This window comes from Macaca thibetana, chromosome 1, assembly GCF_024542745.1.
Source record: "Macaca thibetana thibetana isolate TM-01 chromosome 1, ASM2454274v1, whole genome shotgun sequence".
In the NCBI taxonomy this organism is placed as follows: domain Eukaryota; kingdom Metazoa; phylum Chordata; class Mammalia; order Primates; family Cercopithecidae; genus Macaca; species Macaca thibetana.
In genome coordinates, this window is record NC_065578.1 from 151,962,621 (window position 1) to 151,979,275 (window position 16,655).

Here is a 16,655-nt window from a genome sequence, read left to right on the forward strand (position 1 = left end):
ACATCAAGCTCATCTGTAATAACATGGAATATATATTGATCATGTGCTATGTGGTATTCATCATGTAAGCACTTTACATGCATCATCTCCTCTGTACAATCAGGATGATAATAGTATCTGCATTACAGAATTCTTAATGGGGATTAAAAAGTACGTATAAAATGCTATACAGTGTGGAAAATATTAAGTGCTATAATAAGCTATCATTGTCTAAGTACTTAGTCATGATTATTACTGTTGTTTAATCCGTATTACTCATTTAAGAAAATTATTGTATTAACTCTTTTTTTTTTTTTTTCTTTTGAGATGGAGTTTTGCTCTTGTTGCCCAGGCTGGAGTGCAATGGTGTGATCTTGGCTCACTGCAACCTCTGCCTCCCAGGTTCAAGCGATTCCCCTGCCACAGCCTCCTGAGTAGCTGAGATGACAGGCATGTGCCACCACGCCCGGCTAATTTTGTATTTTTAGTAGATACGGGGTTTCTCCATGTTGGTCAGGCTGGTCTCGAACTCCTGACCTCAGGTGATCCACCTGCCTTTGCCTCCCAAAGTGCTGGGATTCCAGGCATTAGCCACCGCACCTAACCTTTTTTTTTTTTTTTTTTTTTTTGAGGCAAGAGTCTTGCTCTGTTGCCCAGACTGGAGTGCACTGGCATGATCTCGGCTCACTGCAACCTCTGCCTCCCAGGTTCAAGCAATTCTCCTGCCTCAGTCTCCTGAGTAGCTGGGATTACAGGCATGCACCACCATACCCAGTTAATTTTTGTATTTTAGTAGAGACTGGATTTCACTATGTTGGCCAGGCTGGTCTCAAACTCCTGACCTTAAGTGATCCACCTGCCTCGGCCTCCAAAAGTAATTGGGATTACAGGTGTGAGCTAACATGCCTGGCCTTACCTCTTATTTATAGATGAAAACGGGCACAGAGAGGTTACGTAACTTGCCCAGGTCACATCACCAGTAAGTTGTAGAACTCATTCTTAAGTTGGATTCTGTTTGACCCCCAAGCTCATATTCTCAACCATGTTTTGACCTGAGTCCAATAAAACATTATTGATATGGTTTGGATTTGTGTCCCCACCCAAATCTCATATTGAATTGTAATCCCTAATGTTGGAGGTGTGGCCTGGTGGGAGGTGATTGGATCACGGGGGTACTGCTTCACGAATGTTTTAGCACCATCCTCTTCGTGCTGTTCTCATGAGAGTGAGTGAGTGAATTATCATGAGACCTGGTTGTTTAAAAGTCTGTGGTACCACCCGCACATGTCTCTTGCTCCTGTTCCCGCCATGTGAGATGTCTCACTCCTCCTTTCCCCTCCACCATGATTGTAAGTTTCTAGAGGTCTCCCCAGAAACAGCAGATGCCAGCATTATGCGAGCCAATTAAACTTCTTTTCTTTTCTCCTTTTTTTTTTTTTTTTTTTTGAGACAGAGTCTTGCTCTGTCACCCAGGCTGGAGTGCAGTGGTGCAATCTTGGCTCACTGCAAGCTCCCCGCCTCCCATTCTTCTGCCTCAGCCTCCCGAGCAGCTGGGACTACAGGCACTCACCACCACACCCATCTAATTTTTTGTATTTTTAGTGGAAACAGAGTTTCACCGTGTTAGCCAGGATGGTCTCAATCTCCTGACCTTGTGATCCGCCTGCCTCAGCCTCCCAAAGTGCTGGCCATGAGCCACCGTGCCTGGCCAAACCTCTTTTCTTTATAAATTACCTGTGTCAGGTTTTTTTTATAACAATGCAAGAACTAATGAAGAAAATTGGTACTGAGGAGTGGGGCTTTGCTATAAAGATACCTGAAAATGTGAAAGTGACTTTGGAACTGGGTAATGAGCAGAAATTGGAAGAGTGTGGAGGGCTTAGAAGAAGACAGGAAAATGAAGGAATATTTGGAACTTCCTAGAGACTGGTTGAATGGTTATGACCAAAATGCTAGTAGTGATACGGACAGTGAAGTTCAGGCTGATAAGGTCTCAGGTAGAAATGAGGAACTTATTGAGAACTGAAGTAAAGGTCACTTTTGTTATGCCTTAGCAAATAATTTGGCTGCTTTGTGCCCCTGCCCTAGGGATCTGCGGAACTTTGAACTTGAGAGTGACGATTTACGGTATCTGGTGGAAGAAATTTCTAAGCAGCAAAGTGTTCAAGATGTGGCCTAACTGCTTCTAACAGTCTATGCTTATATGTGTGAGCAAAAAATCAACCTATGTTTAAACTTACGTTTAAAGGGGAAGTAGAGCAAAGATTTGGAAAATTTGCAGCCTGGTCATGTGGTAAGAAAAGAAAAGCCCATTTTCAGGGGAAGAATTCCAACAGGCTTTAGAAATTTGTATAAGTAAAAAAGAGCCAATTGCTAATTGCCAAGACAATGGGGGAAAGGCCTGGAAGGCATTTCAGAAACCTTTGCAGCAGCCCCTCCTATCACAGGCCCAGAGGCCCAGGAGGGGAGGATGGTTTTGTGGGCCAGACCCATGACCCTGGTTACCCTGCACAGCCTCAGGACACTGGTCCCTGCATTGTAGCCACTCCAGCTTCAGCCATAGCTCAAAGGGCCCAGGTACAGTTTGGGCTGCTGCTTCAGAGGGTACAAACTGTAAGACTTGGGAGCTTCCACATGGTGTTAAACCTGTGGGGGGGAAAAGTGCAAGAGTTGAGGCTTGGGCACCTCTGCCTAGATTTCAGAGGATGTACGGAAAAGCCTGAATGTCCAGGCAGAAGCCTGTTGCAAGAGTGGAGCCCTCATGGAGAACTTCTACTAGGATAGTGTGGAGGGTAAATGTGGGGTTGGAGCATCCCCCCAACAGAGTCTCCACTGGGGAACTGCCCACTGGAGCTGTGAGAAGAGTGCCATCATCCTCCAGACCCCAGAATGGTGGATCCACTGATAGCTTGCACCACGCACCTGGAAAAGTTGTAGGCATTCAGTGCCATCCCATGAAAGCAGCTGCAGGGGCTACACCCTGCAGATCCACAGGGGCAGAGCTTCCTAAGGCCTTGGGAGCTCATCCCTTGCATAAGTATGTCCTAGATATGGGACTTGGAGTCAAAGGAAATTATTTTGGAGCTTTAAGACATAATGACTGCCCTGCTGGGTTTTGGACTTGCATGGGACTTGTAGCTCCTTTCTTTTGGTTGATTTCTCCCTTTTGGAATGGGAGTACCTACCCAATGCCTATACCCCCATTGTATGTTTAAAGTAACTAACTTGTTTTTCATTTTATAGGCTAATATGTGGAAGGGAGTAGCCTTGTCTCAGATGAGACTTTGGACTTTTGAGTTAATGCAGAAAAGAGTTAAGACTTTGGAGGACTGTTGAGAAGGGATGATTATATTTTGCAATGTGAGAAGAACATGAGATTTAGGGGGCCCAGGGGTGGAATAATATGGTTTGGATCTGTGTCCCCATCAAATCTCATGTCAAATTCTAGTCCCCACTGTTGGAGGTGGTACCTTGGAGGTGGATTTCTCATGAGTGGTTTAGCACCATCCATTTGGTGTTGTTCTTGTGATAGTGAGGGAGTTCTCATGAGATCTGGTTGTTTAAAAGTGTGCAGCACCTTCCCCACTCACTCTCTCTTCTTCCTGCTCTGGCCATGCCATGTGTTTGTTTCCCCTTTGCCTTCTGACGTGATTGGAAGCTTCCTGAGTTCTCCCAAGAAGCAGAAGCCGCTATGCTTCCTGCCTTCTGACGTGATTGGAAGCTTCCTGAGTTCTCCCAAGAAGCAGAAGCCGCTATGCTTCCTGTACAGCCGGCAGAACCATGAGCCAATTAAACCTTCTTTCTTTATAAGTTACCCAGTCTCAGGTTTCTTTATAGCAGTGTAAGAATGAACTAATAGAATTATTTTTTCTCATTTGCTCTGCAGTACTGAGTGGGCTCTTAAACAACTGTATCTGTCAAAGTGTTTCAATATAGGTTGATCCTCAAAAAGAGTTTGTAGTTGATAAGAAAGATGGTCCTTCCCTGAACCATTTCTTTAAAAATGTCAACACTCCCTAGAAGCTGTTCACACATCATTTCCCATTTTCTCCTGCACTAGTGCTGATATTACTTCTTAAATGCTGACAATATTTGAGAAGCTAATTTTAGACTTTCCCTCTGGTAGAAACTAGAAGTGTGAAACAATGAGTTGGTGATCGAAACCACTGTCTGGCCTTCTCCCCATTACTTTACCAATCACAGCTTTGCTCTGTGTCCTGAGTTGTTTTTTTTTTTTTTTTTTTTTTTTTTTTGAGACGGAGTCTCGCTGTGTCTCCCAGGCTGGAGTGCAGTGGCGTGATCTCGGCTCACTGCAAGCTCCGCCTCCCGGGTTCACGCCATTCTCCCGCCTCAGCCTCCCAAGTAGCTGAGACTACAGGCGCCCGCCACCACGCCCGGCTAGTTTTTTGTATTTTTAGTAGAGACGGGGTTTCACCATGTTAGCCAGGATAGTCTCGATCTCCTGACCTCGTGATCCACCCGCCTCAGCCTCCCAAAGTGCTGGGATTACAGGCTTGAGCCACCGCGCCCGGCCTGTGTCCTGAGTTTTATAAGTTTATTTTTAAGGTTCCCATGTAAAGGTTTTTTTTTTTTTTTTTTTTTTTTTTTTTTTTTTTTTTGCCCATTACAAAATAAGATGTTCTGTAATTTGCAACTCTTCTCTTGTTGCTCTCACTCCAAGTCAGCACTTCATTGCCCTTGTTCTCAAGTCATTGCCCTTGTTCTCATGTCATATCTCAACACTCCAGCCACCTCAGTGGCTCTCTATCATTTTCAAGACTAAGCTGAAGTTCATTATGCTTGGTTTGTGTAACTCACATGTCATCTATTACCCATTGAGAGCTAAATAAGGTCATTCCAAACACGAGGGAATCTCGGTTTCTATCTAAGATTTCTGTGTCTCTGTAGGGAGAACCCTTTGCATTAGCACCCCCACTTCTGGGCTCAGGTTTTAGTAGGTTGGGACTCTGCAGCAACTGAGATATGTAATTCTGTTCCTTTTTAAGTTCTACAAACATCACAGAATCCCCTAGAATATGCCCATAAAATCCACCGACACAAAGCTAATTTTGAAAGGGTTTACGTTGTGACAATGCAAAAAATGTCAAGTTGAGCTTTAGGCATCGCTTTTTTGAAATGCTTTTTGGCTATTTCAACACCATTTTTACTGACTCTTCATCTTACATGGTCTAAATTGCACATCATATTTCTGATTCTCTTTCTCTCCTCCCTTTTCAGGAGATAAAACAAATGTCTTTCTTTGTTTTAGGTGGCTTTCTTTAGCTATCTCCTAAAATGTTTACCTTGATCCCTGCTGACTTTCATGCCTTATGTTCTATCACCACGCAGCATTCCAAGTATTGCCTCAAAAAGTATAGTAACCTTCCTAAGAGGAATTCTGATATTAGCTGTTAAGATAATATATTTTTAAACTTTCATTACATCACAAGGCCCTTGTGACCTAAATTATGCTTATCCTTCTAGCCCACCTCTCTACTACTCCTGTGCCTCTTCTGCTACCAGCATACCATGTTCTTTCTCATTATCATATCTTAAAAACATATCATTATTCCCTATGCCTGGAAGCCTCTCCCATCATCCAATAGAAAAATATATATTTTTAAAGGAAAAATGTATCTTATACAAATATAAACACAAGTGAAATACTTTATTTAACTCATTTATTAATGAGGGAACTAGTAAGATGCTACAAAAACCAAAACAGATTCAAAGGAGAATCTAGTACAGACATGTATTGGGCCACATAAGCCATCAGGAATACTTAAATGAATTTACTTCAAAAATGTAAAACTGGCTTCTTCAACACCAGGAGAGGAAAATCAACTGAAACACCATCAAAAATAATTCATTTGCAGTCTCTGGACAAGAATAATTTGCATTGCTATCAGTCGTCTATAAGTTACAGAGTTGTAAATAGTTCAAAGGCCACGAAAGGCACAAAGACCCCATAGAATCAGGTGTCTTGGAAATATGTGCTAGCCACTGCCTATTTTCCTTTCTTTTTTTTTTTTTTTTTAAAAGTATTGTGGGCACATAATAGATATATATGTTTATAGGGTACATGAGATATTTTGATACAGACATACAGTGTGTAAAAATCATATCAGAGTAAATGGGGTATCCATCACCTCAAGCATTTATCCTTTCTTTGTGTTACAAACAATCCGATTGTACTTTTAGGTATTTAAAAATGTACAATAAATTATTATTGACTGTAGTCACTCTCTTGTGCTCTTAAATATCAGATCTTATTCATTCTAATTATATTTTATATATCTGTCTAATTATATTGACCACCGCCACCCCAGCTACGCTTTTCATCCTCTGATAACCATCATTCTACTCTCTACCTCCATAAATTCAATTGTTTCAATGTTCAGCCTCCACAGATTACTGAGAACATGTGAAGTTTGTTTTTCTGTGCCTAACATCGTTCACTTGACATGATAACCTTCAATTCTGTCCCCGCTGTTGCAAATTACAGGATCTCATTTTTTTTTTTTATGGCTGAATAGTATTCCATTGTGTATATGTACCACGTTTTGTTTATCCTTTTGACTATTGATGGACACTCAGGTAATAGTGTTGCAATAAACATGAAAGTGGAGATATCTCTTTGATATACTGATTTTCTTTTTGGTTTTTTTTTTTTTTTTTTTTTGGATATATACCAGTAGTGGCATTGCTGGATCACATGGTAGCTCTATTTCTAGTTTTTTGAGGAATCTCCAAACTGTTCTTCATAGTGGATGTACTAATTTACATTCCCGCCAATAATGTACAAGGGTTCCCTTTTCTCCACATCCTCGCCAGCATTTGTTATTGCCTGTCTTGTAGATAGAAGCTATTTTAACTGGGGTAAGGTGATAGCTAATTGTAATTTTGATTTGCACTTCTCTGATGATCAGTGATGTTGAGCACCTTTTTCAAATATCTGTTTGCCATTTGTGTGTCTTCTTTTTAGAAATGTCTATTCAGATTTTTTGCCCATTTTAAAATCAGATTATTAGATTGTTCCCTGTAGAGTTGTTTGAGTTCATTATATGTTGTGGTTATTAATCTCTTGTCAGGTTGATAGTTTGCAAATATTTTCTCCCATTCTGTGGGTTGTCTCTTCAATTTATTGATTATTTCCTTTACTATGCAGAAGGTTTTTTTGATCATTTTTTGCTTTGAAAGATTGCCTGTGCATCAATTCTCTAATGATGAGTGATGTTGAGCTTCTTTTCATGATTGTTGGCCACTTGTATGCTTTCTTTTGAAAAGTGTCTGTTCATGTCCTTTGTCTACTTTTTAATGGGGTTGTTTGATTTTTTTCTTGTAAATTTGTTGATGTTCCTTATAGATGCTGGATATTAGACTTTTGTCAGATGCATCGTTTGCAAAAATTTTCTCCCATTCTGTAGGTTTTTGTTTATTCTGTTGATAGTTTCCTTTGCTGTGCAGAAGCTCTTTAGTTTAATTAGATCCCATTTGTCAGTTTTTGCTTTTGTGATTATTTTTGGTGTATCAGATGACATGATTCTATATATAGAAAACCCCATAGTCTCAGTCCAAAAGCTCCTTCAGCTGATAAACAACTTTAGCAAAGTATTATGATACAAAATCAATGTGCAAAATTCACTAACATTCCTATGAATCAACAACAGTCAAGCTGAGAGCCAAGTCAGGAATGCAATCCCATTCATGATTCCCACACAAAGAATAAAATACCTAGGCATACAGCTAACCAGGGAGTTGAAAGATCTCTACAAGGAGAACTATAAAACACTGCTCAAAGAAATCAGAGATGACACAAGCAAATGGAAAAACATTCTATGCTCATGGATAGGAAGAATCAATATTGTTAAAATGGCCACACTGCCCAAAGCAATTTGTAGATTCAATGCTATTCCCACTAAACTATCATAGATATTCTTCAAATAACTAGAAAAAACGATTTTAAATCTCATATGGAACCAAATAAAAAGAAAGAGGCTGAATAGCCAAGGCAATCTACACAAAAGAACAAAGCTGGAGGCATCACACTACCTGACTTCAAACTATACTATGGGGCTACAGTAACCAAAACAGCATGGTACTAGTACAAAAACAGACATATAGACCAGTGTAACAGAATAGAGAACCTAAAAATGAGGCTGCACATCTACAACTATCTGGTCTTTGAAAAACCTTATAAAAACTAGCAATTGGGAAAAGATTCCCTATTCAATATACAGTGCTGGGATAACTGGCTAGCCAAAAGCAGAAGATTGAAACTGGACCCCTTCCTTACACCACATACAAAATTAACTTAATTTGGATTAAAGATTTACACGTAAAACCAAAAACTATAAAACTACAAAAACCCTGGAAGACAACCAAGGCAATACCATTCTGGATATATGTATTAGTTCTTCTTTAAGGGTTTGGTAAAATTCAGCAGTGAAGCCGCTAAGTTGCAGACTTTTCTTTGGTGGGAGACTTTCCATTATAGCTTCAGTCTTCTTATTAGTCTGCTCAGGTTTTTGATTTCTTCCTGGTTCAATCTTGGTAGGTTGTATGTATCTAGGAATTTATCCATTTCTCTTAGATTTTCCAATTTATTGGCATATAGTTGCTGATATGCCAATAAAGTAGCCTCTAATGATCTTTGAATTTCTGGAGAATCAGTTTTAATGTCTCTTTTTCATATCTGATTTTATTTATTTGGGTCTTCTCTCTTTTGTTCTTAGTCTGGCTAAAGGTTTGTGAATTTTATTTATCTTTTCAATAAACCAATTTTTTGTTTCATTAATCTCTTGTATTGTTTTCTTCATGTCAATTTCATTTATTTCTGCTCTGATCGTTATTATTTCTTTTTTTCTCCTTTGGTTTGGTGTGTTCCTGCTTTCCTAGTTCTTCAAGATGCATCGTGAGGAGAAGGGTGGCCAAGGTGGCTGACTAGAGGCAGCTAGTGTGCATGGCTCTCACGGAGAGGAATGGAAGGGGCGAGTAAATTCAGCACCTTCAACTGAAACATCCAGGTACTCTCAGTGGGACTAACCAAGGCAACAACTTGACCCATGGAGAATGAAGAAAAGCAAGGCAGGATGATGGCACACCCAGGAGTGACATGGAGCCAGGGGAGCCTCCCCAACCCAGGGAATGTGCAACCATGGGAACCCATGCTTCGCCCATGGATCTTTGCAACCCTCAGGTCAGGAGATCCCCTCATGAACCCACTCCATTAGGGCCTTCAGTCTGACAGATAGAGCTACGTGGAGTCTCAGCAGAGCAGCTGCTCAGGGATGTGTGGAGAACCAGGAGCTTTAGATACCTGGGCTTTCCTGGACTCCCATTAAAAGTAGCTGCAACTCTGGCAAAGCAGGAGATGAGACAAGTGTACATACCCATAGGAAAGAGGCTGAATCCAGGGGGCTGAGCAGTGACAGTCTACAGGCCCCACTTCCATGGCACCTCATAGGATAAGACCCACTGGCTTGGAATTCCAGCCAGCCACCAGCAGCATTGCACCTCCGTGAGACAGAGCTCGCAGCGGGAGGGGAAGGCTGCCATCTTTGCTGTTAGGGCGACTTAGTCATTTCAGCCTTTGGGCTTTGGAGAGTCCCAGCCAACTGGGGGTGGAGGCAGTACCCCTGCACAGCACAGCTGCTTTATAAAAGCATGGCCAGACTGCTTTTGTAAAGTCGGTCTCTGATCCTGTTCCTCCTGTCTGGGTGGGACCCCCAAATCGGGGCTTCCAGCTACCCCTGCCAGTGTTCTCTGGCAGACAAGAGTTTTGAGACCTCCCTGGAACAGAGCTCCCAGAAGGAGAGGTGAGCTGTCATCTTTGCTGTTTGAGCAACTTAGCCATTCCAGCCTTTGGGCTTTGGAGAGTCTGAGCTGATCAGGACGGAAGGGATCCTCCAGCACAACACAGCTGCTCTATGAAAATGTGGCCAGGCTGCTTTCTAAGGCGTGTCCCTGTTCCATTCCTCCTCACTGGCAGGACCTCCCAACCAGCATCTCCAGCCACCCTCAGCAGTATTATCTGGCCAACAGATATTTGAAACTTCCCTGGAATGGACATCCCAGAGGGAGGGGTGGGCTGCTACCTTTGCTGTTTGGGCAACTTTTTTTTTTTTTTTTTTTTTTTTTTTTTTTTGAGACGGAGTCTTGCTCTGTCGCCCAGGCTGGAGTGCAGTGGCTGGATCTCGGCTCACTGCAAGCTCCGCCTCCCGGGTTCACGCCATTCTCCTGCCTCAGCCTCCCGAGTAGCTGGGACTACAGGCGCCCGCCACCTCGCCCGGCTAGTTTTTTGTACTTTTTAGTAGAGACGGGGTTTCACCGTGTTAGCCAGGATGATCTCGATCTCCTGACCTCGTGATCCGCCCGTCTCGGCCTCCCAAAGTGCTGGGATTACAGGCTTGAGCCACCGCGCCCGGCCTGTTTGGGCAACTTAGCGATTCCAGCCTTCCAGCTTTGGAGAGCCCAAGCTGATCAGGGGTGGAAGTGGTACCCCAGCACAGCACAGCTGCTCTGCAAAAACATTGCCAGACTGCTTTTTAAAGTGAGTCCTTGATCCCATTCCTTATCACCAGGTGGGGCCTCCCAACCGGGGTCTCCAGCTACCCTTACCAGTGTTTTCTGCCTGACAGAGGTTTCACAGCCCCTGTGTTGGAGGTCCCGAGGGGAGGATCAGGCCACCATCTTTGCTGTTTGGGTGACTTAGCCATTCCAGCCTTCAGGCTTTGGGGTGTCCATGGCAATGGAGAGCTGAGGTGGATCCCCAGCACAGCACAGCTGATGTATGAAAACATGGCCAGACTGCATTTTTAAGCAGCTCCCTGATCCCACGCCTTCTCAATGGGCAGGACCTTCCAACTGGTATCTCCAGCCACCTCCGTCAGATGCATTCTGGTTGGCAACATGTCTGTATCTCCCTGGGACAGAGCTCCCAGAGGAAGGGGCAGGCTGCCATCTTTGCTGCTTTTCATCCTTCAAGAGATACCTCCAGGTACTAGAAAATCTGAGGTGACTAGGGACTGGAGCAGGCCTCCAGCATACTGAAGAAGCCCTAAAGAAAAGTGGCCAGACTGTTACATGGGTGCCCACTCCTGTATCTCCTCACCAGGCAGGTCTTCCACACCTGGCCTCCAGCCAGCCCTGCGCCAGAGCTACTGAGCCAGTAGCAACTCGGCAACTCCCTGAACAGAGTCTCCAGGGACAACTGAAAGCCTCTCTGCTACTGCCTCTACAGTAAAACTGCCCTTGCCACCTTCGGACAAACAAGGAGCAAAGGCCCTAAGTGCTTATCCACACTCCAACAAGCTGCAGTTGACCCAAGGAGAGGATGCCAGTCTGTCTCCCACTGGTCCCACACACCTTCCACTGCTTATCACCACACAGGGTACCCCTGGCTTGGGCCCACAGCACAGACCCTCCATCCTGGGCTGATTGCACTGAGTAATTGCTGATCTGCATTCCTCTGGGTGGAGCCCCCGGGGGAAAAGAAAAGACCCTTGGCCACAACCACTACTAAGGCCTATTCCTCTGCTGCCTCCAAGTTGGGGAAGAAACAAACACCGACATCACCCCAGAGATACAGTGGGCAGCCTAGGAGTGCCAAGCAGTGATCAACAACCAACACTCGAGGGGGAGAGGAAACCACACTTTCAAAGCATTGAGAGGGAACGTGGCTGTAATTATTAGGAAACGTAGGGGAGCCACAGAACCGAGCAAGAGTCTACCAATTGATCAGTAAGCCTAAATGCTATGTACTGGATCACACCCCAAAGCTTCAACTCCAAAAACACCTTGCAGGCCAGATGCGATGGTTCATGCCTGGAATTCTAGCACTTTCGGAGGCCAGGGTGAGCAGATTGCCTGAGCTCAGGAGTTTGAGACCAGCCTGAGCAACATGGTGAAACCCCATTTCTACTAAAATATAAACAATTAACAGGGCATGGTGGTGTGCTCCTGTAGTCCCAGCTACTCAGGAGGCTGAGGCGGGAGAATCACTTGAACCCTGTAGGCGGAGGATGCAGTGAGCCGAGATCGTGCCACTGCACTCCAGCCTGGGCAACAGAGTGAGACTCTGTCCCCAAAACAACAACAACAACAACAAAAATACCTTGCAAACGTACCCCACTTTGAGAGGTGTTTTTTTTTTTTTTTTTTTTTTTTTGGCAGAGTCTCACTCTATCACCCAGGCTGGAGTGCAGTGTTGTGATCTCGGCTCACTGCAACATCCACCTCCTGGGTTCAAGTGATTCTCCTGCCTCAGTCTCCCAAGGGATTACAGGCGTGTGCCACTACGCCCAGCTAATTTTTGTATTTTTAGTAGAGACGGGGTTTCATCATGTTGGCTAGGCTGGTCTCAAACTCCTGACCTCAGGTGATCCCCCCACCTCGGCCTCCCAAAGTGCTGGGATTACAGGCGTGAGCCACCGTGCCTGCCCTAACATTCCCCACTCTGAAACCAGAGATAGGAAGTCAGCTTCAAATAAAGACCCTGCACAAAGCCTTGGCACAGTGAAAACGTCCAGAAGTCTACACTGCAGTTAAAGGAATATCCACATGCAGAGATGAGAAGGACCAATGCAAGAACTCTAGTAACCCAAATGACCTGAGCGTCTGTTTTATGTCCTCCAAATGACCACACCAATTCTTCAAGAGTTCTTAACCAGGCTGAGCTGGCTGAAATGAGAGAAACAGAATTCAGAATACGGTTAGGAAAATAATCACTGAGATTCAGGAAGACAGCAAAACCCAATCCAAAGAAATTAAGAATCCCAATTAAAGCAAAACAGGAACCAAAGGACAAAATAGCTGGTATAAAAAATAACCTAAGAGGTCTGACAAAACTGAATAACACAATACAAAAATTTCACAATACAATTACAAATATTAACAGCAGAATAAACCAAGCTGAGGAAAGAATTGCAGAACTTGAAGACTGGTTCTCTGAAATAATGCAGTCAGACAAAAGAAAAAAAAAGAGTGAAAAGGAACAAACAGGCCACGTGTGGTGGCTCGTGCCTGTAATCCCAGCACTTTGGGAGGCTGAGGCAGGTGGATCACCTGAGGTCAGGAGTTTGAGACCAGCCTGGGTAACATAGTGAAACCCCATCTCTTCTAAAAATACAAAAATTAGCTGGGCATGGTGGTGGGCACCTGTAGTCCCAGCTACTCAGGTGGCCAAGGCAGGAGAATTGCTTGAACCTCGGAGGCAGAGGTTGCAGTGAGCCAAGATTGTGCCATTGCATTCCAGCCTAGGCGACAAGAGCGAAACTCCATCTCAAAAAAATTAAATTAAATTAAATTAAATTAAATTAAATTAAAAAAAAGGAACAAACAAAATCTCTAAGAAGTATGGAATTACGTAAAGAGGTCAAATGTACCAATCACTGGCATTTTTGAAAGAGAGGCGGAGAAAGCAAACAAATTCAAAAATGTATTTCAGGATATCATTCATGAAAACTTCCTTGACCTTGCTAGAGAAGCAAATGCAAAATTCAGGAAATCCAGAGAACTCCTACAAAGTTCAACACAAGAAGATCACCCACAGGCTGGGCATGGTGGCTCACACCTGTAATCCCAACTCTTTGGGAGGCTGAGGTGGGTGGATCACCTGAGGTCAGGAGTTCAAGACCAGCCTGATCAACATGGTGAAAACCTGTATCTACTAGAAATACAGAAAAATAAAAAATTAGCCAGGCATGATGGCACACACCTGTAGTCCTAGCTACTTGGGAGGCTGAGGCAGGAGAATTGCTTGAACCCGGGAGGCAGAGGTTGCAGTGAGCCAAGATCACGCCATTGCACTCCAGCCTGGGCAACTAGAGCAAAACTACATCTCAAAAAAAAAAAAAAAAAAAAAAAAAAAAAGAAGAAGAAGAAGAAGAACACCCACAAGACACATAATCATCAGATTTTCCAAGGTCAAAATGAAAGAAAGAATGTTAAAGGCAGCTAGAGATTAGGGGTAGGTTACCTACAAAGGGACCCCAGCAGACTACCAGAAGACCTCTCAGCTGAAACCCTACACGTCAGAAGAGATTGGGGCCTATATTCAATATTCTTAAATAAAAAATTTTCAGCCAAGCATTGCATACCCAGCCAAACCTAAACTTCCTAAGTGAAGGAGAAATAAGATCCTTTTCATACAAGCAAACGTTGAGGGAGTTTGTTACTACCATACCTACCCTACAAGAGATCTTGAAAGGAGCACTAAATATTGAAAGGAAAAACCACTACCAGATAACACAAAAACACACTTAAAAACACACATCAGTGTCACTATAAAGCAAACACATGAACAAGCCAACATAATACCAGCAAACAACACAATGATAGGATCAAATCCACACATATCAATATTAATCTTGAATGCAATCAAGATAAATGCCCGCTTTAAAAGGCATAGAGTGGCAACCTGGATAAAAAAGCAAGCTCCATCCAGGTGTGGTGATGCCAAAGTAGATGAAAAAAAGAATAACAAATAAACAAACAAAGCAAGATCCAATGGTATGCTGCCTTCAAGACACCCATCTCACATGTAATGACACACACATAGGCTCAAAATAAAGGGATGGAGATTAAAAATCTAGCAAGAAAATGGAAAACAGAGAAAGCAGGAGTTGCAATCTTAGTTTCTGACGAAACAGACTTCAAACCAATAAAGATAAGAAAGACAAATAAGGATATTACATAACGGTAGAGGGTTTGATTAAATACGACCTAACTATTCTAAATATATATGCACCCAACACAGGAGCACCCAGATTCATAAAGCAAGTTCTTAAGAGACCTACAAAGAGACATAGACTCCCAAAGAATAATGATGAGTGACTTCAACACTCTGGTGACATTATTAGACAGATCATCCAGGCAGAAGATTAACAAAGGTATTCAGGACCTGAACTCAACTTTGGATGAAATGAATGTGATAGACCCTTACAGAACTCTCCACCCCAAAACAGCTGAAAATACATTCTTCTCATTGCCTGCCATATAACGCATACTCTAAAATCAGTCACATAATTGGACATAAAATAATTCTCAGCAAATGCAAAAGGACCAAAATCATACCAAACATACTCTTGGACCACAACTCAATAATAATAAAATTCAAGGCCAAGAAAATCGCTCAAAACCATAAAATTACATGGAAATTAAGCACATGCTCCTAAATGACTTTTGGGTAAATAATGAAATTAAGGCAGAAATCAAGAAGTTCTTTGAAAATAATGACAACAAAGATACAACATACCAAAATCTCTGGGACACAGTTAAGGCAGTGTTAAAAGGGGAAATTCATAGCACTAAAATGCCTACATCAAACAGTTAGAAAGATCTCAGTTTAACAACATAACATCACAACTGAAATAATTAGAGAAGCAAGAAAAAATCAACCCCAAAGCTAGAAGACGACAAGAAATTATAAAAATCAGAGCTAAACTAAAGGAAATTAAGACAAAAAGCCATTCAAAAGATCAACGAATCCAGAAGTTGGTTTTTTGAAAACATTATTAAGATAGATAGGCTGCCAGCTAGACTCATCAAGAAGAAAAGAGAGAAGATCCAAATAAGTACAATTAAAAATGACAAAAGGAGTGTTACAACTGATGCCACAGAAATAAAAATAACCATCGGAAACTACTACAAACACCTCTTGCACACAAACTAGAAAACCTAGAAGAGATGCAAAAATTCCTGGACAAATACATTCATCCAAGATTGAACCAGGAAGAGATTGATTCTGTGAACAGACCAATAATGAGCTCTGAAATTGATTCAGTAGTAAATAGCCTACTAACCATAAAAAACCCAGGACCTAATGGATTCACAGCTGAATTCTTCCAGATGTACAAAGAAGAGCTGATACATTTCTACAGAAACTATTCCAAACATTGAGAAGGAGGGAATCCTCCCTAGTTTTTTTTTTTTTTTTTTTTTTTTTTTTTTCAGAGTCTTGCTCTGTCACCCAGGCTGGAGTGCAGTGGTGTGATCTCAGCTCACTGCAATCTCTGCCTCCCGAGTTCAAGCAATTCTCATGCCTCAGTCTCCTGAGTAGCTGGGATTACAGGTGCACACCACCACACCCAGCTAATTTTTGTATTTTTAGTAGAGATGGGGTTTTGTCATGTTGGCCAGGCTGGTCTTGAACTCCTAATCTCAAACAATTCACCCACCTCAGCCCTCTAAAGTGATGGGATTGCAGATGTAAGCCACTGTGCCCATCCCCTAACTCATTTTATGAGGTCAGCATCACCTTGAAACAAAAACCTGGCAGAGACACAACAATAAAAGAAAACTTCAGCCCAATATCCTTGATGAACATCAATGCAAAAATCTTCAACAAAATATCGGAAAACCAAATTCAGCAGCACATCAAAAACTAATCCACCATGATCAAGTAGGCTTGATCCAAAGGATGCAAAGTTGGTTCATTATATGAAAATTAATAAATGTGATTCATCACATAAACAGAAGACAAAAACCACATGATTATTTCAATAGATGCAGAAAAGGCTTTTGATAAAATTAAACACTCTTCACGCTATAAACTCTTAATAAACTAGGTATTGAAGGAACATACTTCAAAATAATAAGAGCCATCTATGACAAACCTGCAGCCAACATCATACTGAATGAGCAAAAGCTGGAAGCATTCCCCTTGAAAATCAACA

The 16,655-nt window shown here is 42.4% G+C and overlaps 1 protein-coding gene across 1 annotated transcript in view; it reads left to right on the plus strand.

The window, feature by feature from the left end:
- The first annotated feature begins 474 nt into the window (after positions 1-474).
- LOC126948846 (cuticle collagen 2-like) overlaps positions 475-16,655 on the plus strand; it is a 940,772-nt gene continuing 924,591 nt past the window's right edge. Inside the window, exon 1 of the mRNA XM_050781278.1 lies at positions 475-478. The gene's annotated coding sequence lies outside the window, so the exon portion shown is untranslated. The remainder of the gene's footprint in view (positions 479-16,655) is intronic.